The sequence below is a fragment of the Coregonus clupeaformis genome, chromosome 34 (assembly GCF_020615455.1).
Source record: "Coregonus clupeaformis isolate EN_2021a chromosome 34, ASM2061545v1, whole genome shotgun sequence".
Classification (NCBI taxonomy): Eukaryota; Metazoa; Chordata; class Actinopteri; order Salmoniformes; family Salmonidae; genus Coregonus; species Coregonus clupeaformis.
The window spans coordinates 12,168,632-12,196,424 of NC_059225.1; the positions used below are offsets into that span (position 1 = coordinate 12,168,632).

Genomic DNA, 27,793 nt, shown 5'->3' on the forward strand with positions numbered 1-27,793 from the left:
TCCCTAAGCCACTTTTAGCTTTAACCTGTGGTGAACGAGATCACCTCACCTGGCCATAAAAACCGTGTGAGCCACCTGGGGGCGCATGCGCAATGGACCGGGTGTGTAAACCTACCTGAAATAGAGGTAATGGTCTTTCGTGAATTTCCATTTGGGTCTCACTGCCTTGAACATATGGAAGAAAAGGGTACAACAGCAACTTTTTAATATGGGCTAACTGTTGTGGATAGGCTTACTCAGCGAGGTCAACAATATAATTTGCATGGCATTTTGACAATTTCTAGATGTAAAATACTAAACTAAATGAAAAATCTATATCTTATTGAATTACAACATGTCAATACGTTGGCTCTGTCAGTTGGTTGTAAAATATATATTCACCTAAAAAATTTAACTAGGATAAAATCTGATGCTTACTGTAACATCATTACTTATACACAATCTACCAGATTCCCTTACGTGCATTGGGGTCATGGTTTATTTATCATCTGTTTATTTCTAATACATACTTATGTAGACTCCTCGGGATAAAAATTAATGAACTCATCTCCACCAGGCACACAAAAAAAAGAACAACACGTGCGCGCGCGGAGTTGATAACGAACGTATTTTCTTTCAAGTTCTAACCGAACACATGTCGACTCTATCTATCCTTGTTGCGGTCAACAACATGTTGGCATTGCACTGCCAATTGCAGAATGGAAAGATATATGGCTCGAGCAATGGTATGTTATTTAGCTGATATAAATATGATAAATAAACCATAATAACAATTATGCCATGTCAAATTCAACAGTGAATTTTAAGCTAGGCCTATATAGCATACTTAAACAACAGGCCTTTACTTCTGAGCATACTTTTCCTAAGAAAACACAGCTCAGTTTGAAATAGACAGTCACACAATTTAAAATGCACTATTTTAAATGACATTCCCTCAATGTTTGACTTCAAAGACAATCGATTTGAGAATAATAGAAGTACAGGCAGGAATACAGATTAAATAGAACAATCTAAAACATAGTTCAGAGCAGCAAGGTGTACTGGAATACTGTGCACAGGAACGCTGCAGGTGTGTTGTGTGAGTTCTGGACAGGATACGTTTCCATGTTAATATCCAACCTGTTAGTCTAAGGGTTGGTTTCAACCGCTAGCACCCCTATCACGTGCCCCCGGCACAATTTCCGTTAAGTACCACAAAACCGTGCAAGATGCTTAATAGGCAACGATACTGAAACGACTGGTTGCACTTTTTGGGGATTGATATATCTCACAATTTAGCAAGGGTAATGCGCATGTAATGCCTCTTGCCAATAACAACAAAAATGTATTATCATATTTATCATCATCAGTAGTAGTAGTATTTCAGATGTTTACTGAATGAAGAGTTCTATGCTAAAGAAATAATCTACTTCACAACATGACATGTCATAGAATGTTAGAGAAACGCATCCATCCTCGAAGTTAATTCTTATTTAGTGCGTAATTATTATTTACCCAAACCTTGGCGCATAACTTTATTCATTATCGAACAAGTGAGAAGGTATGAAATACTATGCCTTATAGCTAAGTAAGAATCAAATGGTTTGAAGCACTATAAATAAGGAGTAAAACAATTTACACAGAATTAGCCAATATTATATTCCTGCACTCATGTGCTTCAAATTTAACCAAGCAAATCTATGGAGAGGCCTCTCACATAATGTTATGAATTCTGTAGTTACAGTGGTGTACTTACCCTATGAATTTCAAGTGATGAAACAATCTTTTTTTTTCAAATGACGATCTCCAGAAGAACAAATTGTTGTCTGGCGCCATCAAGCGCTAAGAGAAAGAAGAGCACTGCAGAAAGCCAAAGAGTTTCCAATTCAACTGTATTTGAAACCGAATGTATTGTGTGCAAAGGGCATTCCAGTAAGAAATAGTACGCCCAAAGCCTAGCAGGTCAGTGCAGAGCACTTCACTGCAATGATAATTTTGTTTAATGAAATAGGCTATACGCCAAAATTACCTTTATATCAAGAATACGCTTTAATTATTCCCTATACTCGAATTAAACACATATTGTTTTTAATGTACCATTTCGTCTCATCCTAAAACCCTTCATAATGATAATCATCTCAGATTTGGCCCAGTGTTGCCATTTGTGGATGCCAGACAGATACAATCTGAACACAGACATCGGCAGGCATATACCTTAATTGATCCTCTTGCGCCATCTTTAGGCAGAAATCATACAATTTAAAGGGATTCCATTTCCAATGCAAACTAAAACGATTTCCCACTTGGCTGTAGGCCTACTGTAGTCGATTGACCAAGGCCTCGTTTTCCCAGAGCCTTGGTAGCGTTAAGATCGTCGTTAGAGCCATCTTCAATGGTATCTTTAGCAGTCGAGGTGTTTCTCAGAGCGTTAGTAACATGGCTCTTAAAAACCTTCCCACATCTACGAAAAGTGCACCGTTATAGGCTTATTTTCTGCTTTACCTCACAAGATATCATTCTAAAACAACGTATTTTGTGTGAATGGGCATGATCATAAGATGAGAAATGTTTCATTTGGGTAATGAATAGGATCTAATGTAGGCTGATATTTGAAATATTTATTGTAACATTTTGTCAAGCTTAGTTTTATCCCAAGCTGAATCTTATCTGGTACAAATTGGAAACTATAAATGCCAAGCCATTGTCAGAGGTCAGCCTAAGAAGAAGGATACAGCATGACTGCTATTCAGCACATTGAAACATGAAACCTGTAAGTCTGTGTTTACACAGGCAGCCAAATTATTATGTATTTTTTTCTCACTAATTGGTCTTTTGAACAATCAGATCAACTCTGAAAAATAGCTGATGTGAAAAGATCTGATGTGATTGGTCAATAGACCAATTAGTGGGACAATTCTCAGAATTGGACTGCCTGTGTAAATGCAGCTTTATAAGTTTCAAGTTTAATTGTCACATGCACAAGTACAGTGAAATGCCTTACTTGCAAGCTCTTTTCCAGGGCTATACACAGGGACAGTTCTAGGGTCAGTAGCTATACACAGGGACAGTTCCAGGGTCAGTAGCTATATACAGGGACAGTTCCAGGGTCAGTAGCTATACACAGGGACAGTTCCAGGGTCAGTAGCTATATACAGGGACAGTCCCAGGGTCAGTAGCTATACACAGGGACAGTTCCAGGGTCAGTAGCTATACACAGGGACAGTTCCAGGGTCAGTAGCTATATACAGGGACAGTCCCAGGGTCAGTAGCTATACACAGGGACAGTTCCAAGGTCAGTAGCTATATACAGGGTCAGTTCCAGGGTCAGTGCCAACACCATTTTACTCTATGTGCACTAGGTTCACTCTACCTGTTGGTTTCAGAAACACTTAAAAATGAAAGGATGTCACTTTGGAAATATATAATAATTGGGGGTACATGGGATATGAGGCCATAAACTGCTAGGCAGGCTATGTTGCGCTCTGACTTGCACTCTTGTGGGATTGCCTTACTATCTAACTTGTTACCCAACCGACACATTACAATGTACTGAAGAAAATCAAATATATTATCTATTTTAAAATGGGAAACATTGTAGCAACATCAGGGCAATTAACCATAGTGTTCAACTGAGGAATTCAGCTGGGACAGGCTACATTGTTGCCAGAAGATAATGACCCTACCGTTACGCTTGTTTACACTGAGCTGCACTGGGGTCTTGAACGCAATCATGGTTACAATAAGACACTGTGGAGACTGCATGAGATGAGTTGGAAAATGTACCTCAATGCAGGGATGGGATATGCCACTGTACTCCAAAATGTACCTTTATCCGCACTGCTGCATCGATAAGTTTGAAATACTGATAGTTTTCTAGGAAAACTGCACTTTTCGTCCTCATGCTAGCTAGCATTAGCCACAGTAGTTATTATGGAATGGCATGTGGTGTTGAACAACAAAGGAGCTGATTGGCTGACACTGCCATTACATAATGGTTGAGGTGGCTACTGCTAGCTAGCATGAGGACAAAAAGGGCAGTTTTCCGGAAAACTAGCAGTATTTCAGTCTTGTTGATGGAGCAGTGTGGATAAAGGTAAAATTGTGTACAGTAGTATATCCCATCCCTGCATTGAGGTACGTTTTCTGACCCATATCTTGCGCCGGCTCAACAGTGTCTTAATGTAACCATGATTGCGTTCTGACCCCATTGCAGCTCAGTGTAAACAAGCTTAACGGTAGGGTTGGTATCTTCTGGCAAGCTACATTGTATCCAAGAGAACAGGGGTGTATTCATTATGTCTTGCAAGGGAAACCGTTTACCGTTTAAGAACAACACAGAAGCAAATGAAACAGAACCTACCTGAATTTGTCCAACAGAAACTCTTGTTTTAGTTGCAAAACATTTTCCCTTTGGAGTAAAAGGAGGTTTTGCAAGCTGTATGCATTAGTGGAAACCAAGACTGTTCTCAGGGCAGGTCTGCCGGTTTTGACTAGCAGAAGTTACTTTTCGTAACAGGTTAGGAGAATGAATGTGGAAGGTTAGGAGAATGAATGTGGCAGGTTAAAATAATTAGGTTAAGGTTAGGAAAAGGCTTAGGGTAAGCTAAAATGCTAAAATTGTCCCTGATCAAATCAAATCAAATTTGATTTGTCACATACATGTGTTTAGCAGATGTTGTTGCGGGTGTAGCGAAATGCTTGTGCTTCTAGCTCTGACAGTGCAGTAATATCTAACAAGTAATATCTAACAATTTCACAACATATACCCTATACACACAAATCTAGTAAGGAATGGAATTTAAGAATATATACATATATGGACAAGCAATGACAGAGCGGCATGCACTAAGATACAGTAGAATATTATAGAATAGAATACAGTATATACATATGAGATGAGTAGTGCAAGATATGTAAATATTATTAAAGTGATTAGTGTTCCATTTCTTAAAGTGGCCAGTGATTTCAATAGGCAGCAGCAGCCTCTAATGTGCTAGTGATGGCTATTTAACAGTCTGATGGCCTTGAGATAGAAGCTGTTTTTCATTCTCTCGGTCCCAGCTTTGATGCACCTATACTGACCTTGCCTTCTGGGGTAATAGCGGGGTGAACAGGCAGTGGCTCGGGTGGTTGATGTCCTTGATGATCTTTTTGGCCTTCCTGTGACATGGGGTGCTGTAGGTGTCTTGGAGTGCGGGTAGTTTGCCCCCGGTAATGCGTTTGGCAGACCACACCACCCTCTGGAGAGCCCTGCGGTTGCAGGCGGTGCAGTTGCCGTACCAGGCGGTGATACAGCCCGACAGGATGCTCTCAATTGTGCATCTGTAAAAGTTTGTGAGGGTTTTAGGTGCCAAGACACATTTCTTCAGGCTCCTGAGGTTGAAGAGGCTCTGTTGCGTCTTCTTCGCCACACTGTCTGCGTGGGTGGACCATTTCAGTTTGTCAGTGACATGTACGCCAAGGAACTTGAAGCTTTCCACCTTCTCCACTGCGGTCCTGTCGATGTGGATAGGGGGGTGCACCCTCTGCTGTTTCCTGAAGTCCACAATCATCTCCTTTGTTTTGTTAAAGTTGAGTGAGAGGTTATTTTCCTGGCACCACACTCCCAGAGCCCTCACCTCCTCCATGTAGGCGGTCTCGTCATTGTTGGTAATCAAGCGTACTACTGTTGTGTCGTCTGCAAACTTGATGATTGAGTTGGGGGCGTGCTTGGCCACGCAGTCATGGGTGAACAGGGAGTACAGGAGGGGGCTGAGCACACACCCTTGTGGGGCCCCAGTGTTGAGGATCAGCGAAGTGGAGATGTTGTTTCCTACCTTTCACCACCTGGGGGCGGCCTGTCAGGAAGTCCAGGACCCAGTTGCACAGGGGGCGGGGTTCAGACCCAGGGCCTCGAGCTTAATGATGAGCTTGGAGGGTACTATGGTGTTGAATGCTGAGCTATAGTCAATGAACAGCATTCTTACATAGGTATTCCTCTTGTCCAGATGGGATAGGGCAGTGTGCAGTGTGATGGCGATTGCATCGTCTGTGGATCTATTGGGGCGGTAAGCAAATTGAAGTTGGTCTAGGGTGACAGGTAAGGTAGAGGTGATATGATCCTTGACTAGTCTCTCAAAGCACTTCATGATGACAGAGGTGAGTGCTACGGGGCGATAGTCATTTAGTTCAGTTACCTTTGCTTTCTTGGGTACAGGAACAATGGTGGCCATCTTGAAGCATGTGGGAACAGCAGACTGGGAAAGGGAGAGATTGAATATGTCCGTAAACACACCAGCAACCTGGTCTGCGCATGCTCTGAGGACGCGGCTAGGGATGCCGTCTGGGCCGGCAGCCTTGCGGGGGTTAACATACTTAAATGTCTTACTCACGTCGGCCATGGAGAAGGAGAGGCCACAGTCCTTGGTAGTGGGCCTCGTCGGTGGCACTGTGTTATCCTCAAAGCGGGCGAAGAAGGTGTTTAGCTTGTCTGGAAGCGAGACGTCGGTGTCGGCGACGTGGCTGGTTTTCCTTTTGTAGTCTGTGATTGTCTGTAGACCCTGCCACATACGTCTTGTGTCTGAGCCATTGAATTGTGACTCCACTTTGTCTCTATACTGATGTTTTGCCTGTTTAATTGCCTTGCGGAGTGAGTAGCTACACTGTTTGTATTCTGCCATATTCCCAGTCACCATGCCATGGTTGAATGCGGTGGTTCGCGCTTTTTTTTTTGCACGAATGCTGCCGTCTATCCACGGTTTCTGGTTAGGGTAGGTTTTAATAGTCACAGTTGGCAAAACATCACCTATACACTTCCTGATAAACTCAGTCACCGTTTCAGTGTATTCATCAAAATTATTTTCGCAAGCTACCCGGAACATATCCCAGTCCGCGTGATAAAAATAACCTTGGAGTGTGGATTCCGATTGGTCAGACCAGCGTTGAATAGTCCTTAGCACGGGTACTTCCTGTTTGAGTTTCTGCCTTTAGGAAGGGAGGAGCAAAATGGAGTCATGGTCAGATTTGCCGAAAGGAGAGCGGAGGAGGGCCTTATAACCAGCCCGGAAGTTCGAATAACAATGGTCGAGGATTTTAGCAGCGCGAGTACAACAGTCGATATGTTGATAGAACTTCGGCAGCCTAGTCCTCAAATCCCCGGCTACAATAAATGCAGCCTCAGGATATGTGGTTTCCAGTCTGCATAAAGTCCAGTGAAGTTCTTTGAGGGCCGTCGTGGTATCGGCTTGAGGGGTGATATACACGGCCGTGACTATAACCGAAGAAAATTATCTTGAGAGATAATACGGTCGGCATTTGATTGTGAGGTATTATAGGTCGGGTGAACAGAAGGACTTGAGTTCCTGTATGTTACTACAATTACACCATGAGTCGTTAATCATGAAACACACACCTCCGCTTCCCGGAGAGTTATTTATTCCTGTCTGTGCGATGAACTGAGAACCCATCTGGCTGGACCGATTTCGACAGAATATCCCCAGAGAGCCATGTTTCTGTGAAACAAAGTATGTTACAGGCCTTGATGTCTCTCTGGAAATAAATCCTTGCCCGGAGCTCGTCGAGCTTGTTAACCAGAGACTGAACATTAGCGAGTAGTATACTTGGAAGCGGTGGGTGGTGTGCGCGCATCCTAAGTCGAACCAGCAGGCCGCTCCGAGTGCCTCTCCTGCACCGGCGATGTTTTGGGTCAGCCGCTAGAAACAGTTCAATTGCCCTGGGGAGAGCAAACAAAGGATCTGCTTCGGGAAAGTCGTATTCCTGGTCGTAATGCTGGGTTACCGCCGCTCTGATATCCAATAGTTTTTCCCGGCTGTATGTAATGATACAAAACACTTTCTGAGCTAATAATGTAAAAAATAATACATAAAAAAACAAAATACCACAAAGTTTCCTAAGAGCTAGTCGTGAGGCCGCCATCCTCGTCGACGCCAGGTACAATGTGTTATGATGCGACTCAAACATACTTTTGTATATATAGTGTATGTGGACACCCCTTCAAATTAGTGGATTCGGCTATTTCAGCCACACCCATTGCAGAGAGGTGTATAAAATTGAGCACACAGCCATGCAATCAGCCATAGACAAACATTGGAAGTAGAATGGCCTTACTGAAGAGCTCAATGACTTTCAACATGGCACCTTCAAAGGATGCCACCTTTTCAACAAGTCAGTTAGTCAAATTTCTGCACAGCTAGAACTGTCCCGGTCAACTGTAAGTGCTCTTATTGTGAAGTGGAAACATCTAGAAGCAACAGTGGCTCAGCCGCGAAGTGGTAGGCCACACAAGTTCACAGAACAGGACCACTGAGTGCTGAAGCACATAAAAATCGCCTGTCCTCAGTTGCAACACTCACTACCGAGTTTCCATGGCCGAGCAGCTGCACACAAGCCTAAGATCACCATGCGCAATGCCAAGCGTCAGCTGGAGTGTTGTAAAGCTCGCCAGTGGACTCTGGAGCAGTGGAAACGCGTTCTCTGGAGTGATCAATCACACTTCGCCATCTGGCAGTTTGGGATGAATTGGAACGCCGACTGCGAGCCAGGCCTAATCGGCCAACATCAGTGCCCGACCTCACTAATGCTCTTGTGGCTGAATGGAAGAAAGTCCCCACAGCAATGTTCGAACATCTAGTGGAAAGCCTTCCCAGAAGAGTGGAGGCTGTTATATCAGCAAAGGGGAGTATATGACAATATGACAACTCCATATTAATACCCATGAATTTGGAATGAGATATGACTTTTGGTCATGTAGTGAGTCTGGGTGTCAACTAACTCACAACAGAATCGGCGTAATCAATACACCCCAGCTTAGCAGTTGGCCAGGCTCTGTCGTAGCCGGCCGCGACCGGGAGACCCATGGGGCGGCGCACAATTGGCCAAGCGTCGTCCAGGGTAGGGGAGGGAATGGCCGGCAGGGATGTAGCTCAGTTGGTAGAGCATGGCGTTTGCAACGCCAGGGTTGTGGGTTCGATTCCCACGTGGGGCCAGTATGAAAGAAATAAAGAAAATAATGTATGCACTCGCTAACTGTAAGTCGCTCTGGATAAGAGCGTCTGCTAAATGACTAAAATGTAAATGTAAAATGTTTGTTGTAGCTTTCTAACATATTTAACAGGCACATCGTGGGAGAACTCTCCCAATATGTAGTCAATTCATGACTTGCTACATGTGTATCATCGCCATGTGCCAGTCGTTCTGCAGTGGGTGTGTAGCGAATGGCGATAGTAGCCTAACATTCCCTCTCTTTCATTCGTTACATATTCTTGAATGACTGATTCGTTTGGATATGGATATGCAGCACTCATTGCATCCGGAGGAGTGATGGGCTATGTCAAAGCACATACGTTTATTATTGTGCCATCGTGTTAACCCAATTGAACAGAGTAAATTGCTTTTGAGTCAAATGGATTGCATCATATTTCCAGTCTTGTGACAATGAACTGGTTGGTATATGTGTGTGACAATGAACTGGTAGCTCGGTTTCCACTCTCTCCTGTAGGTCTTTTGGTGTCTCCAGGCAGCGTTCCCTCCTTGGCTGCAGGTCTTCTCTTAGGGGACCTAGCTGGGGTTGGTGCCTACCAGATATCGCAAGATCCTGAAAATATTTGGGTGTCTCTAGGTTAGTAAACCTGTGGTGTTGTCCCTCAGTGTTTTATGAATGTATTCCTCGGTTATGGTACAGTTTCTGTCCCATTTAGACACCCTAACCAAGTGTGCATGCATACGTCTCATCGCCCAGACCTCTCTTGATCACTACTGACTTCTAGCTACTCATGATAATTGGTTTTACAGTAGGCCTACTGTATTGAGTAATATCCCCCTGTATCACACAGTCACATCAGGAGCCATGGCAGCTGTGATGGGAAAGAGATTCTACGGCTCCAGGAAGATGATGCCTGCTGGAATGATGGCAGCAGCAAGGTAGCCAATCAACTCCTTCCTTTTTGTTTCAGGAGTAGGTAATGGGAATGAAGATGTTGTCATTACATGTTACAAAAGTTACAAGAGGTAAATGAACGGTTTCTAAGATGGCCGGTGTTTATTTATGTATCTATATAAGCGTAGACTGCCATCATACATAATACAACTGAAGTCAACGCTGCTTTAGCCACTGATGCAGTAAATGGCTCCTCAAGAGATTAACATGAGTGATAAACCTTTACAGAAGAATTTCCTAATTACATTTCCTTTGAGTTTAGTAATGTAAACAAAAGGCTTACAAATAATAAAAATAGAATATATAACTATATTATAAAAATCTAGAATACAAAATTCACCAAAATTCAAATATTATCTTAAAATAATTAAGAGGCATGCCATATCTCGGCATTCAACGGGTTTCAGGACATGATTGTCTATGAGGGATACTTTAGAGCAGGGTTTCTTAAACTATGGGTTGGACCCAAAGTGGGCCCTGGGCACGTGAGAGGTCGGTCGTGAGTTATGAGAATACATCCATAATCGTATACAATTTCTTCTTAAGTTGGAGGACGATTTGAGTCATGGGAGGATTGCAATTTCTCATTTTGGCCTCGAGCTGAAAAACGTTTAGAACCCCTGTTTTATAGCAACCATATCAGCCTGTCAATCAGCAATTACAATAGATAGATCTGTCCTCCTGGCAAATGTCTTGTGTTCATACATATGATGCCAGTATACAGATGATGCCAGTATAAAAAACATGTATTGAAGGCATAGAAATGTCTCTCCTTGTACATCCCTGTACATGTTACTTTGTTGGAATAATACATTGGAGGCCTTTCAGAAGTACATGCACTGGAGGGCAGTGAAGTTCAGAGCTACAAAGGGTTTCCTTCTAAGTGCATATCAGACTGTGGCTACACCTGTGAGTTGGGTTTATAGCTTCTCTTGGTGCACTAGCGATTGCCTAGTCTAGTCAGGTTGCCAGAGGTTTTCCCCAGGGCTGAGTAGCTCTGGCTTTCCATTTGGGGCCTGTCCGTCCTCCTCTTCCAGCCATCATAATATGAAAATAAAAAAAGATCTGAGTGGTCCACATGCTGAATTGACTATTACCATAGCTACAGGACCCCTTCTATAGGGCCAGTTTTCTGGACACAGATTAAGCCTAATTCTGGACAAAAAAAAAGCACACCGGAGAATTTCTGTTGAAAGTGCTTTTTGGTCTAGGACTAGGCTTAATCAGTGTCCTGGGAAATTGGCCCATAGTGTGTCCTTTCCAGCTTCAAAGTAACTCTGAGACAGACATCCATGGCAGAACATCCACTCATAACAATGCATCAAAATGGCTCTCTTTAATGTCATGTAGATTAATATTAATGTACAGTGCATTCAGAAAGTATTCAGACCCCTAGACTTTTTCCACATTTTGTTACGTTACAGCCTTATTCTAAAATGGATTAAATAAATACAATTCCTCAGTAATCTACACACAATACCCCATAATGACAAAGCGAAAACCGGTTTTTAGAATTTTGTGCACATTTATTAAATATCTAAAACAGAAATACCTTATTGACTTAAGTATTCAGACCCTTTGCTATGAGACTCGAAATTGAGCTCAGGTGCATCCTGTTTCCATTGATCATCCTTGAGATCTTTCTACAACTTGATTGGAGTCCACCTGTGGTAAATTCAATTGATTGGACATGATTTGGAAAGGCACACACCTGTCTATGTAAGGTCCACAGTTGACAGTGCATGTCAGAGCAAAAACCAAGCCATGAGGTCGAAGGAATTGTCCGTAGAGCTCCGAGACAGGATTGTGTCGAGGCACAGATCTGGGGAAGGGTACCAAACATTTCTGCAGCATTGAAGGTCCCCAAGAACACATTGGCCTCCATCATTCTTAAATGGAAGAAGTTTGGAACCACCAGGACTCATCCTAGAGCTGGCTGCCTGGCTAAACTGGGCAATTGGGGGAGAAGGGCCTTGGTCAGGGAGGTGACCAAGAACCCGATGGTCACTCTGACAGAGCTCCAGAGTTCCTCTGTGGAGATGGGAGAACCTTCCAGAAGGACAACCATCTCTGCAGCACTCCACCAATCAGGCCTTTATGGTAGAGTGGCCAGATGGAAGCCACTCCTCAGTAAAAAGCACATGACAGCCCGCTTGGATTTTGACAAAAGGCACCTAAAGGACTCTCAGACCATGAAAAACAAGATTCTCTGGTCTGATGAAACCAAGATTGAACTCTTTGGCCTTAATGCCAAGCGTCACGTCTGGAGGAAACATGGCACCATCCCTACGGTGAAGCATGTTGGTGGCAGCATCATGTGGGGATGTTTTTCAGCGGCAGGGACTGGGAGACTAGTCAGGATCGAGGGAAAGATGAACGGAGCAAAGTACAGAGCGCTCAGAATGCACTGTAGATTAAGTCCTTTGCTCGTTAGCTATGCAGATCCCCTGTTCTAGGATGCCAGTGTTTATTTGGGCTCTCATTCAGCTTTGGCGTAACAAATAATGACTGCTTCTTATCAGGTTTAATCATGGACTATTGAGTAACAAATCAATCAATCAATCAAATGTATTTATAAAGCCCTTTTTACATCAGCAGATGTCACAAAGTGCTATACAGAAACCCAGCCTAAAACCCCAAACAGCAAGCAATGCAGATGTAGAAGCAGGGTGGCTAAAACTCCCTTTCTAGGCAGGAACCGAGGAAGAAACCTAGAGAGGAACCAGGCTCTGAGGGGTGGCCAGTCCTCTTCTGACTGTGCCGGGTGGAGATTATAAGAGTACATGGCCATTTAAGGCCAGATTGTTCTTCAAGATGTTAAAACGTTCATAGATGACCAGCAAGGTCAAATAATAAACACAGTGGTTGTAGAGGGTGAAAAATGAAATTAATCAATGAGAGGTGTCATATGGTTTTTTCCCCATTGAAATTGTGATTTACATTTTAGTCATTTAGCAGACGCTCTTATCCAGAGCGACTTACAGTTAGTGAGTGCATACATTATTTTATATTTTTTATACTGGCACCCCGTGGGAATCGAACCCACAACCCTGGCGTTGCAAGCGCCATGCTCTACCAACTGAGCTACATCCCTGCCAGCCATTCCCTCCCCTACCCTGGACGAGCTGGGCCAATGTGCACCGCCCATGGGTCTCCGGTCGCGGCCGGCTACGACAGAGCCTGGATTCGAACCAGGATCTCTAGTGGCACAGCTAGCACTGCGATGCAGTGCCTTTGACCACTGCACCACTCGGGAGGCTGGTTCGATTTCCAGGCTCTGTCGTAGCCGGCCACGACAGGGAGACCCATGGGGCGGCGCACAATTGGCCCAGTGAACAGGTCATTACATCAGGAGTAAATGTCAGTTGGCTTTTCATAGCCAAGCATTCAGAGGTCGAGACAGCAGGTGCGGTAGAGAGATAGAGAGAGTGTCGAAAACAGCAGGTAGCACATCCGGTGAACAGGTCAGGGTTCCCTAGCCGCAGGCAGAACAGTTGAAACTGGAGCAGCAGCACAACCAGGTGGACAGCCAGGAGTCATCAGGCCAGGTAGTCCTGAGGCATGATCCTAGGGCTCAGGTCCTCCGGGAGGGGAGGGAGAGAGAGAGAATTAGAGGGAGCATACTTAAATTCACACAGGACACCAGATAAGACAGGAGAATTACACCAGATATAACTGGCCCTAACCCCCGGCACATAGACTATTGCAGCTTAGATACTGAGGATTAGTATAAATGAATAGACTTAATTGACACATCAGCTACTGTGTGGGTTGGTTCTAAAAGCATGGCGGTAACAACACCAAGGTAGTGGGTTCAATTCCCAGAGGGATCACATACATTTTATGTGTGTATGTACCAGTGGAGGCTGCTGAGGGGAGGACATCTCATAATAATGGCTGGAACGGAGCGAATGGAATGGCATCAAACACATGGAAACCATCTGTTTGATGTATTTGATACCATTACCGCTCCAGCCATTACCATGAGACCGTCCTCCCCAATTAAGGCGTCACCAACCTCCTGTGGTATGTACTCATTGTACAATAAGTCTGTTTGGATAAATGTGTCTGAAGTGGCATTTTCTATTATTAGCATTACCTTCAGTGTTTTCCCTCATAGGTGTGATGGAGGTGGACTTTGTCTTGACAGATTTTGGTTTGACATGTTTTGTTATCAGGAGTAGAAAGATCAACTGAGAGAGAGCATGCAGACATGGAAAGAGATGAGTTTATAGTGCAGACATGGAAAGAGATGAGTTTATAGTACAGACACGGAAAGAGATGAGTTTATAGTACAGACATGGAAAGAGATGAGTTTATAGTGCAGACATGGAAAGAGATGAGTTTATAGTGCAGACAAAGAAACTAGAAAATAGAGTGATGGAAAGGCAGAAACAGTGAAAATAAGAGAGAAAGGATGTAATGGTATGAATCCCTCCCCAGTGGTCTTATTTGTGTCTGCTGACCGCTGTGCCGTGTAGACTAAAGATCAGAGCATGTTTATGCCAATTAAAATGGTAAATATGGTACGTCTTACTTGTGTGCTGGCCGGCAAGAGGAGCAAGCTGGATCCTTTGACCCACAGAGCCACCTCTTTCTTCTGAAAGGAGAGAATATAACCTCCAGCCAGATTGAACTTTGTACTGACAAAGTTTCCTGAAAGACATAAACCAGAGATTTAATTAATGTAGACAAACTTTATTCATAACAATGATTTAATACAGACAAACTCTATTCATAACAATGATTTAATACAGACAAACTCTATTTATAACAATTATTAAATACAGACAAACTATTCATAACAATGATTTAATACAGACCAACTCTATTTATAACAATTATTAAATACAGACAAACTATTCATAACAATGATTTAATACAGACAAACTCTATTCATAACAATGATTTAATACAGACCAACTCTATTCATAACAATGATTTAATACAGACAAACTCTATTCATAACAATGATTTAATACAGACCAACTCTATTCATAACAATGATTTAATACAGACAAACTCTATTCATAACAATGATTTAATACAGACAAGCTCTATTCATAACAATGATTTAATACAGACAAGCTCTATTCATAACAAATAACACTTCACTTGTACATCTTTGATATTTAGCGTTCTGTCATAAAAATGACCATCTATTTAGTAACCTGGAGCGTGGTTCTCGTGTAGCAGTGAGTATTTGGGCTCCCTCTCCTGCTGTGTCTTAATTGGCTGGGCTCATTAACATGTTAACCCACACACACACTATTAGGATAATGGTTGCATCTGCAGAAAAACTTATTCCACTTTAGTATAGCTACCATTAAACAGTTTAGTAACATGTTAAAGTGTTTATGAAAATCTGGCATCATTACTAATTATACTTGATGATAACAAACTAATTAATTTTACTATAGATCTTAGCTAATTGAGAATTCACCAGAGGTCAGCAGCAGGAGAAAGCATGAATCAATGAACATACAAAGACATGAACATTAAATTCTAAATTTAACAAATAGAGTATCTTTAGCTGAATCAGGTATTATTTCTTTTAGAACAGATTTATCTACAGATTTATCAGAAGGGTTATCAGTGTCTTCTTCTCCCAGTTAAAGACAGGGTGGAGAAGACAATACATTGTACATGCTAGCAGAGACAGAAAAGATAGTTAAAGGAAAGGAGAGAAATGGGTGAAATGAAGCAACAAGTCATCAGAGAAGCACACTGAAATCCAAGTCACAATAGGATACTGTGAATGTTAGCGAGACAGGACTGAGAAACTAGATTTCAGTGAGAAATTAGGCCATTCAGTCCAAAAACTCAAGTTGGGGGCACTTGATCTTAAGCAACTAACTGTCTTAATACTCTTCCTCGTGAATAAGAAAAGTGGGGGGCACAGAGGCACATATTGCGGGTCTGTCTACATCACAAATGAATAATGGAGGCTCCCGTCCCCAATGTGACCCAGACTCTTAAGCATAGTAACCCACACCAAACAGTTGCTTTCTTTGTGCCGAGCCAGCACTAAAAGATTGCAGGGGCGAATCAGGAAATGAGCACTGCAGAACTAAATAGTATGGCGTTTAGGACCTTTGTGAGCTGGGTGTGTATGAGTAGGAGGGCACAAAGGATTACCTGCGTTGACTCTGGTGACGGATAAACCAGCTCCAATGGGCCCCGAGGGGTCTACTGTTGACTTTGGTGGAGTGTTCCCACAGATCTTGGAGTGTCGGTCCACTGGGCTCCTTGTCTATAGAGTTCTTGCCGATCAACCCTGAAAGAAAAGAAGAGTTGGGTCGGAAAATGTGGATGGCTGAAACCAACATAAGAGGAACCATTAGATACATGAGAAAATATGCCTCCCAAAAATGACTTACGTATCGCACATGCTATTTGTTTAAAACAAAACAAACAAGCAGGTCTTACCAGGCAGATATCTTGATTGGCTCAGGTAATGTTGTCTTGCTGAGGAACCTGGGAGACTGGAGTCCATTTGACCCATGTTAATATTGCTCGGTAACTTGGTAACAGTGCTGAAGGAGTACGTCGTTTTTTGCTCTTTGGATCTGAAAAAACAGCAAAGGGCTCAAACTCAGACAATTCAATTCAGTCGTTTAAATATTAGATGTTAAGTGTTAGATTGAATATATACAAAAATATGTGGACACCCCTTCAAATTAGTGGATTCGTCTATTTCAGCCACACCCGTTGCTGAAAGGTGTATGACATCGAGCACACAGCCATGCAATCTAAATAGACATACTTTCAACGTGGAACCGTCATAGGATGCCACCTTTCCAACAAGTCAGTTCGTCAAATTTCTGCCCTGCTAAATCTGCCCTGGTCAACTGTAAGTGCTGTTATTGTGAAGTGGAAATGTGTAGGAGCAACAACGGCTCAGCCGCAAAGTGGTAGGCCACACAAGCCCACAGAACGGGACCGGCGAGTGCTGAAGCGTGTAGCGCGTAAAAAACGTCTGTCCTCGGTTGCAACACTCACTACCGAGTTCCAAACTGCCTCTGGAAGCAACGTCAGCACAATAACTGTTAGTCGGAAGCTTAATGAAATGGGTTTCCATGGCCAAGCAGCCGCACACAAGCCTAAGATCACCATGCGCAATGCCAAGCGTCGGCCGGAGTGGTGTAAAGCTCGCCTCCATTGGACTCACACTTCACCATCTGGCAGTCCGATGGACGAACCTGGGTTTGGCGGATGCCAGGAGAACGCTACCTGCCCGAATGCATAGTGCCAACTGTAAAGTTTGGTGGAGGAGGAATAATGTTCTGGGGCTGTTTTTCATGGTTCGGGCTAGGCCCCTTAGTTCCAGGGAAGGGAAATCTTAACGCTACACTCTAAAAAATGTGGGGTTCAACAAGGGTTCTTCTAAGATCCTCAAAGTTCTTCGAAGAACCTTAGTGTTCTTGGCACTGAAAATGGCCCCCAAAAGGTTCTACCAAGAATCCCATAGGAGGTGGGGTTCATTGAGGAACCTCCTTAGTTGGTGGGGGTTCTTGCAGGAACCTAACTGCCCAACTGAAACATTTGGATTTGAAACGACAGCAGATGCAAGCACTTAACTCAAAACTGTAAAGATCTCCTCAATTTAAGGTAAGGTTTGTCCCTTGTATGATCTAAATTGATATTGTTTTATGATGATACCATCTATCTTTTCATATTTGTGCAATTCTATCTAAAACAGAAAATGGACACAAACAATATCAATCAACAAAGAGGTAAGAATATGTACAGTATAAGAATATGTTGAAGGCTAGATGTATTGGGTGCAGATGACTGAACTGCTCACTTTTGTGTCTGTGTCTGCAGGTCATGTAGTGTACAATAGGGGAAGTGACTGAGTCTTACTGTAGATCACTACGGTCCTTGTGGCCCTTCTCCTCCTCTGATCCCAGGCTGGGTTTCTTGGAGTAGGACACAGAGGTATCAGAAGGTTCTGACTCGTCCCAGCTATCTGTGACCTTCAACACTGTCTGGCCCCAGCGCCTCTGCCCACTCTTCAGCTCCACCGCTGCACTGTTCTCATTCCCAGTCCCCGCCAAGGCAGACGGCTTCTGCCAAACGGAATACATTTCACAGGTCAAGAGTCCAGTCATGTCCAAATCCAAATAGATACACAGACGTCTCTTTGAGTTAAATTTCAGAGAGGTACGGTGTTATAATGTTAAAATGGTCATATAACTTACTGTTTTTAACATGTTTTGCAGTTATTCCATGTTTCCTCAGATCTCTTTGTATGGATGCAGCCCAGCCACTCACCGTGTTGGAGTTAGTGACTAGATGTCTAGTCAGGCTGGTGGAGGGGCTGTTGGGGGACCACGTGGAGATGTCAGGTCAGGCTGCAGGGGGGGGCTGTTGGGGGGCCACGTGGAGATATCTGGTCAGGCTGCTGGGGGGCCACGTGGAGATGTCTGGTCAGGCTGCTGGAGGGGCTGTTGGGGGGCCACGTGGAGATGTCTGGTCAGGCTGCTGGGGGGCCACGTGGAGATGTCTGGTCAGGCTGCTGGAGGGGCTGTTGGGGGGGCTGGTGAAGGGGCTGTTGGGGGGTCTGGTGTTTGGGGTGGTGGCCCTGGGATGTCTGAACTGAGGAGTCTGCTGAGGAGGTCTGCAGTTCAGCTTTGGGCTCTGATGAGCCTCGGGATTGAGTCCTCACTGTGGCCTTGCGTAACTCACTCCCGGGCCAAGGCCCCATCATGGATGCCATTACCACAGCAATAGTTAGAACACAAATATCTAATTACAGGAAGAAGACAAAATAAGAGCGGTCAACCTGGGGATCGAACCCCCGTCACCGGGGGGAGCTACCACTAGACCAGACTCCAGCACATACAGTAAATATGTTGACCTGCATTAACACGTATTACATAAAGAGCACATGGAGGAGGCCCGTGAGGCCTATGGGCTAATCACTGTGGGGCATGACTCCCCGGCACACCTAGCCAATGACCATAGGAGTTGACAGCACAAACAGATCTGGGACCAGGCTACAGCACACCAAGCCTCTGTCTGTGATGCCTGTATAGCTGCACGGCCATGGGTCTCTTCTTACGCTCCCACGTGAGCAGGTCCTTCATCACGGCCATGGCCTCTGTGCTGGCGTTGGTGATGAGGGTCTTCAGGTAGGTAGGCATGCACTGGGGCAAGCGGGAGTTCATGGCCGGGGCCAGCTGGTAGCCGTCCGGCCATTCAGACTAGTAGGAGAGGTGAGGAGAGGAGAATTGAGGAGGAGAGTTCATTTCACTACTGTATGAGGTTTCAGAATGTATGTTCACTCAGTGCCAGATACTTATGCCAATGGATCACTCTCAAGTGAAGAATGGCATATGCATGTATGTGTGTATGTTGAAAGCGATACAGTATATTAACTACTCATGCCCATTACAGCTCATTTGAGTAGATTTAGATTAGAAACACATTATATTTCAATAATTAAAGACTATTATTCTAATCAGCTCAAATCTGCATAAATAGTTGTCATACTGGATTACTTCCAACATGCGTCACACAGACATTTACACCATTTACCCTAGATACTGTACATAGGCAATCATTTAAACTATAACACCAATATCTCTCTGTGGACAGAGGATTGCTTGCTCTTCTCTCTTACCTTCTTGACTTTCCCCAGAACCTGGCTGATCTTGAAGATCTAGTCCACCTCACTGTTCCTGGGGAACAGTGGTCTGATGGCGTAGAGCTCAGCCACGCGTCTACAGGGGAGCTGTAGTTAGACGACCGTAGCAGCACCTCTGTGGCGCGATACCTGGACACAGAGACAGCACAGTGAGTTTTCAACTTCTTTATGCATTGTATAAAATAAGAGGAGACCAAATGTTGCCACTGAACAACCTCGGAGGGTCCCTTACAATCTTGTGGACATGTAGTCCGTGTATGGGGGGCGGGAGCGGATCTCTCTGGCCAATCCAAAGTCGGCTATCTTGACCAGCTCTGGGCCCATGCAGAGCAGGTTCTCCGGTTTCATATCCCGGTGGAAGAATCCTGCGCAAGGGATCAGGGTCATAGAGAACACTCAGCTCAACCTCTTCACAAGTCATCCAGAAAGATTAACTGTACAATATATATATATTTTTTTATTCCTTTTTTAAATGAATCAAGGTGAATCATGGGGTGTTTAGGTGAAGACCACATTTCATGTTTGATTATCGTTATGGATATGAGTTTTACATGAATCATTCAGTCAAAATAGATTCAAATGTCTATAAATTGATAGTTCAGTACATTAATTTGGGATTGAGGCCTATTGATTGATTGTAATGTAGTGGAATCTACACACAACAAGCATACACTAAGGACTTTAGACCACTTTAGAGGAACATTTCTGACTAACGTTGAACCACCCATCCCCTTAAATCACAAGACAATGGAGTGAACCATCCTTTTGAAATGCACCATATGGGGTTGTGCGACATGGAGTAGTATGCTAATTCAAAAAAATCCATGTCACACAAACGGACAGAGCAGCAGGAGGACAAAGCATCTTACCATGCCTCTGCACAAACGGACAGAGCAGCAGGAGGACAAAGCATCTTACCATGCCTCTGCACAAACGGACAGAGCAGCAGGAGGACAAAGCATCTTACCATGCCTCTGCACAAACGGACAGAGCAGCAAGGAGGGAGGAGAAAAGAGAGACGAAATGAGAAGAGAGGGAGGAAATAAGGAGAGAGAGACGAGATAAGGAGAGAGAGAGAGGCGAGATAAAGAGAGAGAGACGAGATAAGGAGAGAGAGACGAGATAAGGAGGGAGAGAGACGAGATAAGGAGAGAGAGAGATGAGATAAGGAGAGAGAGACTAGATAAGGAGAGAGAGAGAGACGAGATAAGGAGAGAGAGACGAGATAAGGAAAGAGAGACGAGATAAGGAGAGAGACGAGATAAGGAGAGAGAGACGAGATAAGAAGAGAGAGAGACGAGATAAGGAGAGAGAGACTAGATAAGGAGAGAGAGACTAGATAAGGAGAGAGAGACAAGATAAGGAGAGAGACGAGATAAGGAGAGAGAGACGAGATAAGGAGAGAGAGAGACGAGATAAGGAGAGAGACTAGATAAGGAGAGAGAGACGAGATAAGGAGAGAGAGAGACGAGATAAGGAGAGAGAGAGAGACGAGATAAGGAGAGAGAGAGACGAGATAAGGAGAGAGAGAGAGACGAGATAAGGAGAGAGAGAGAGATGAGATAAGGAGAGAGAGACGAGATAAGGAGAGAGAGAGATGAGATAAGGAGAGAGAGAGACGAGATAAGGAGAGAGAGACTAGATAAGGAGAGAGAGAGAGACGAGATAAGGAGAGAGAGACTAGATAAGGAGAGAGACGAGATAAGGAGAGAGAGACGAGATAAGGAGAGAGAGAGACGAGATAAGGAGAGAGAGAGACGAGATAAGGAGAGAGACAAGATAAGGAGAGAGAGACGAGATAAGGAGAGAGAGAGAAACGAGATAAGGAGAGAGAGACTAGATAAGGAGCGAGAGAGACGAGATAAGGAGAGAGAGACTAGATAAGAAGAGAGAGAGACGAGATAAGGAGAGAGAGACTAGATAAGGAGAGAGAGAGACGAGATAAGGAGAGAGAGACGAGATAAGGAGTGAAAGACGAGATAAGGAGAGAGAGACGAGATAAGGAGAGAGAGAGACGAGATAAGGAGAGAGAGAGACTAGATAAGGAGAGAGAGACAAGATAAGGAGAGAGAGACAAGATAAGGAGAGAGAGAGACGAGATAAGGAGGGGGAGACAAGATAAGGAGAGAGACGAGATAAGGAGAGAGAGACGAGATAAGGAGAGAGAGAGACGAGATAAGGAGAGAGAGAGACAAGATAAGGAGAGAGAGAGAGACGAGATAAGGAGAGAGAGACGAGATAAGGAGAAAGAGACGAGATAAGGAGGGGGAGACAAGATAAGGAGAGAGACGAGATAAGGAGGGAGAGACAAGATAAGGAGAGAGAGAGACGAGATAAGGAGAGAGACGAGATAAGGAGAGAGACGAGATAAGGAGAGAGAGAGACGAGATAAGGAGAGAGAGACTAGATAAGGAGAGAGAGACTAGATAAGGAGAGAGAGACAAGATAAGGAGAGAGACGAGATAAGGAGAGAGAGACGAGATAAGGAGAGAGAGAGACGAGATAAGGAGAGAGACTAGATAAGGAGAGAGAGAGACGAGATAAGGAGAGAGAGAGACGAGATAAGGAGGAGAGAGAGACGAGATAGTAGAGAGAGAGAGACGAGATAAGGAGAGAGAGAGAGACGAGATAAGGAGAGAGAGAGATGAGATAAGGAGAGAGAGACGAGATAAGGAGAGAGAGAGATGAGATAAGGAGAGAGAGAGACGAGATAAGGAGAGAGAGACTAGATAAGGAGAGAGAGAGAGACGAGATAAGGAGAGAGAGACTAGATAAGGAGAGAGAGACGAGATAAGGAGAGAGAGAGACGAGATAAGGAGAGAGACACGATAAGGAGAGAGAGCGAAGAGATAAGAGAGAGAAAACGAGATAAGGAGAGAGAGACTAGATAAGGAGAGAGAGAGACGAGATAAGAGAGAGAGAGACTAGATAAGGAGAGAGAGACGAGATAAGGAGAGAGAGACTAGATAAGGAGAGAGAGAGAGAGATAAGGAGAGAGAGAACGAGATAAGGAGTGAGAGACGAGATAAGGAGAGAGAGAGACGAGATAAGGAGAGAGAGAGACGAGATAAGGAGAGAGAGAGACTAGATAAGGAGAGAGAGACAAGATAAGGAGAGAGAGACAAGATAAGGAGAGAGAGAGACGAGATAAGGAGGGGGAGACAAGATAAGGAGAGAGACGAGATAAGGAGAGAGAGACGAGATAAGGAGAAAGAGAGACGAGATAAGGAGAGAGAGAGACAAGATAAGGAGAGAGACAGAGACGAGATAAGGAGAGAGAGACGAGATAAGGAGAGAGAGAGACGAGATAAGGAGGGGGAGACAAGATAAGGAGAGAGACGAGATAAGGAGGGAGAGACAAGATAAGGAGAGAGAGAGACGAGATAAGGAGAGAGAGAGACGAGATAAGGAGAGAGAGACAAGATAAGGAGAGAGAGACAAGATAATGAGAGAGACGAGATAAGGAGAGAGAGACAAGATAAGGAGAGAGAGACGAGATAAGGAGAGAGAGAGACGAGATAAGGAGAGAGAGAGAGACGAGATAAGGAGAGAGACGAGATAAGGAGAGAGAGAGACGAGATAAGGAGGGGGAGACAAGATAAGGAGAGAGACGAGATAAGGAGAGAGAGACGAGATAAGGAGAGAGAGAGACGAGATAAGGAGAGAGAGAGACGAGATAAGGAGAGAGAGACGAGATAAGGAGAGAGAGACAAGATAAGGAGAGAGACGAGATAAGGAGAGAGAGATGAGATAAGGAGAGAGAGAGACGAGATAAGGAGAGAGAGACGAGATAAGGAGAGAGAGACGAGATAAGGAGCGAGAGACGAGATAAGGAGAGAGAGAGAGACAATATAAGGAGCGAGAGACGAGATAAGGAGAGAGAGACGAGATGAGAGAGAGACGAGATAAGGAGCGAGAAACTAGATAAGGAGAGAGAGACGAATAAGGAGCGAGAGACGAGATAAGGAGCGAGAGACGAGATAAGGAGAGAGACTAGATAAGGAGAGAGAGAGAGACGAGATAAGGAGCGAGAGAGAGACGAGATAAGGAGAGAGAGACAAGATAAGGAAAGAGACGAGATAAGGAGAGAGAGACGAGATAAGGAGAGAGAGATGAGATAAGGAGAGAGAGAGACGAGATAAGGAGAGAGAGACGAGATAAGGAGAGAGACGAGATAAGGAGAGAGAGACGAGATAAGGAGAGAGAGACGAGATAAGGAGAGAGAGAGACAAGATAAGGAGAGAGAGACTAGATAAGGAGAGAGAGACAAGATAAGGAGAGAGACGAGATAAGGAGAGAGAGACGAGATAAGGAGAGAGAGAGAGACGAGATAAGGAGAGAGACTAGATAAGGAGAGAGAGACGAGATAAGGAGAGAGAGAGACGAGATAAGGAGAGAGAGAGAGACGAGATAAGGAGGGAGAGAGACGAGATAAGGAGAGAGAGAGAGACGAGATAAGGAGAGAGAGAGAGATGAGATAAGGAGAGAGAGACGAGATAAGGAGAGAGAGAGACGAGATAAGGAGAGAGAGAGAGGAGATAAGGAGCGAGAGACTAGATAAGGAGAGAGAGAGAGACGAGATAAGGAGAGAGAGACTAGATAAGGAGAGAGAGACGAGATAAGGAGAGAGAGAGACGAGATAAGGAGAGAGACAAGATAAGGAGAGAGAGACGAGATAAGGAGAGAGAGAGAAACGAGATAAGGAGAGAGAGAGACGAGATAAGGAGAGAGAGACTAGATAAGGAGAGAGAGAGACGAGATAAGGAGAGAGAGACTAGATAAGGAGAGAGAGAGACGAGATAAGGAGAGAGAGACGAGATAAGGAGTGAGAGACGAGATAAGGAGAGAGAGACGAGATAAGGAGAGAGAGAGACGAGATAAGGAGAGAGAGAGACTAGATAAGGAGAGAGATACTAGATAAGGAGAGAGAGACAAGATAAGGAGAGAGAGAGACGAGATAAGGAGGGGGAGACAAGATAAGGAGAGAGACGAGATAAGGAGAGAGAGACGAGATAAGGAGAGAGAGAGACGAGATAAGGAGAGAGAGAGACAAGATAAGGAGAGAGAGAGAGAGACGAGATAAGGAGAGAGAGACGAGAAAAGGAGAGAGAGAGACGAGATAAGGAGGGGGAGACAAGATAAGGAGAGAGACGAGATAAGGAGGGAGAGACGAGATAAGGAGAGAGAGAGAGACGAGATAAGGAGAGAGAGAGACGAGATAAGGAGAGAGAGACGAGATAAGGAGAGAGAGACAAGATAAGGAGAGAGACGAGATAAGGAGAGAGAGACGAGATAAGGAGAGAGAGACGAGATAAGGAGAGAGAGACGAGATAAGGAGAGAGAGAGAGACGAGATAAGGAGAGAGACGAGATAAGGAGAGAGAGAGACGAGATAAGGAGGGGGAGACAAGATAAGGAGAGAGACGAGATAAGGAGAGAGAGACGAGATAAGGAGAGAGAGAGACGAGATAAGGAGAGAGAGACGAGATAAGGAGAGAGAGACAAGATAAGGAGAGACGAGATAAGGAGAGAGAGACGAGATAAGGAGAGAGAGAAGAGATAAGGAGAGAGAGAGACGAGATAAGGAGAGAGAGACGAGATAAGGAGAGAGAGACGAGATAAGGAGAGAGAGACGAGATAAGGAGCGAGAGACGAGATAAGGAGAGAGAGAGAGACGAGATAAGGAGAGAGAGAGAGATGAGATAAGGAGAGAGAGACGAGATAAGGAGAGAGAGAGATGAGATAAGGAGAGAGAGAGACGAGATAAGGAGAGAGAGACTAGATAAGGAGAGAGAGAGAGACGAGATAAGGAGAGAGAGACTAGATAAGGAGAGAGAGACGAGATAAGGAGAGAGAGAGACGAGATAAGGAGAGAGACAAGATAAGGAGAGAGAGACGAGATAAGGAGAGAGAGAGAAACGAGATAAGGAGAGAGAGACTAGATAAGGAGAGAGAGAGACGAGATAAGGAGAGAGAGACTAGATAAGGAGAGAGAGACGAGATAAGGAGAGAGAGACTAGATAAGGAGAGAGAGAGAGACGAGATAAGGAGAGAGAGACGAGATAAGGAGTGAGAGACGAGATAAGGAGAGAGAGACGAGATAAGGAGAGAGAGAGACGAGATAAGGAGAGAGAGAGACTAGATAAGGAGAGAGAGACAAGATAAGGAGAGAGAGACAAGATAAGGAGAGAGAGAGACGAGATAAGGAGGGGGAGACAAGATAAGGAGAGAGACGAGATAAGGAGAGAGAGACGAGATAAGGAGAGAGAGCAGAGATAAGGAGAGAGAGAGCGAAGATAAGGAGAGAGAGAGACGAGATAAGGAGAGAGAGACGAGATAAGGAGAGAGAGACAAGATAATGAGAGAGACGAGATAAGGAGAGAGAGACAAGATAAGGAGAGAGAGACGAGATAAGGAGAGAGAGAGACGAGATAAGGAGAGAGAGAGAGACGAGATAAGGAGAGAGACGAGATAAGGAGAGAGAGAGACGAGATAAGGAGGGGGAGACAAGATAAGGAGAGAGAGCGAGATAAGGAGAGAGAGAGACGAGATAAGGAGAGAGAGAGACGAGATAAGGAGAGAGAGAGACGAGATAAGGAGAGAGAGACAAGATAAGGAGAGAGACGAGATAAGGAGAGAGAGACGAGATAAGGAGAGAGAGATGAGATAAGGAGAGAGAGAGACGAGATAAGGAGAGAGAGACGAGATAAGGAGAGAGAGACGAGATAAGGAGCGAGAGACGAGATAAGGAGAGAGAGAGAGACAAGATAAGGAGCGAGAGACGAGATAAGGAGAGAGAGACGAGATGAGAGAGAGACGAGATAAGGAGCGAGAAACTAGATAAGGAGAAGATGAGAGAGAGAGCGAGATAAGGAGCAGGAGAGACGAGATAAGAGAGAGAGACTAGATAAGGAGAGAGAGAGAGACGAGATAAGGAGCAGAGAGAGACGAGATAAGGAGAGAGAGACAAGATAAGGAAAGAGACGAGATAAGGAGAGAGACGAGATAAGGAGAGAGAGACGAGATAAGGAGAGAGAGAGACGAGATAAGGAGAGAGAGACGAGATAAGGAGAGACGAGATAAGGAGAGAGAGACGAGATAAGGAGAGAGAGACGAGATAAGGGAGAGAGAGACAAGATAAGGAGAGAGAGACTAGATAAGGGAGAGAGAGACAAGATAAGGAGAGAGAGACGAGATAAGGAGAGAGAGAGAGATAAGGAGAGAGAGAGATAAGAGAGAGAGACTAGATAAGGAGAGAGAGACGAGATAAGGAGAGAGAGAGACGAGATAAGGAGAGAGAGAGACGAGATAAGGAGGAGAGAGACGAGATAAGGAGAGAGAGAGAGACGAGATAAGAGAGAGAGAGATGAGATAAGGAGAGAGAGACGAGATAAGGAGAGAAAGAGACGAGATAAGGAGAGAGAGAGAGGAGATAAGGAGCGAGAGACTAGATAAGGAGAGAGAGAGAGACGAGATAAGGAGAGAGAGACTAGATAAGGAGAGAGAGACGAGATAAGGAGAGAGAGAGACGAGATAAGGAGAGAGACAAGATAAGGAGAGAGAGACGAGATAAGGAGAGAGAGAGAAACGAGATAAGGAGAGAGACAGAGATAAGGAGAGAGAGACTAGATAAGGAGAGAGAGAGCAGATAAGGAGAGAGAGACTAGATAAGGAGAGAGAGAGCAGAGATAAGGAGAGAGAGACGAGATAAGGAGTAGAGAGACGAGATAAGGAGAGAGAGACGAGAGATAAGGAGAGAGAGACGAGATAAGGAGAGAGAGAGACTAGATAAGGAGAGAGATACTAGATAAGGAGAGAGAGACAAGATAAGGAGAGAGAGAGACGAGATAAGGAGGGGGAGACAAGATAAGGAGAGAGACGAGATAAGGAGAGAGAGACGAGATAAGGAGAGAGAGAGACGAGATAAGGAGAGAGAGAGACAAGATAAGGAGAGAGAGACGAGATAAGGAGAGAGAGACGAGAAAAGGAGAGAGAGACGAGATAAGGAGGGAGACAAGATAAGGAGAGAGACGAGATAAGGAGGAGAGACGAGATAAGGAGAGAGAGAGACGAGATAAGGAGAGAGAGAGACGAGATAAGGAGAGAGAGACGAGATAAGGAGAGAGAGACAAGATAAGGAGAGAGACGAGATAAGGAGAGAGAGACGAGATAAGGAGAGAGAGATGAGATAAGGAGAGAGAGACGAGATAAGAGAGAGAGAGACGAGAT

At 44.5% G+C, this 27,793-nt stretch overlaps 1 pseudogene; it reads right to left on the reverse strand.

Annotated features, from left to right (window-relative positions):
* Positions 1 to 13,872: 13,872 nt before the first annotated feature.
* LOC121549425 overlaps positions 13,873 to 27,793 on the reverse strand; it is a 36,080-nt pseudogene continuing 22,159 nt past the window's right edge.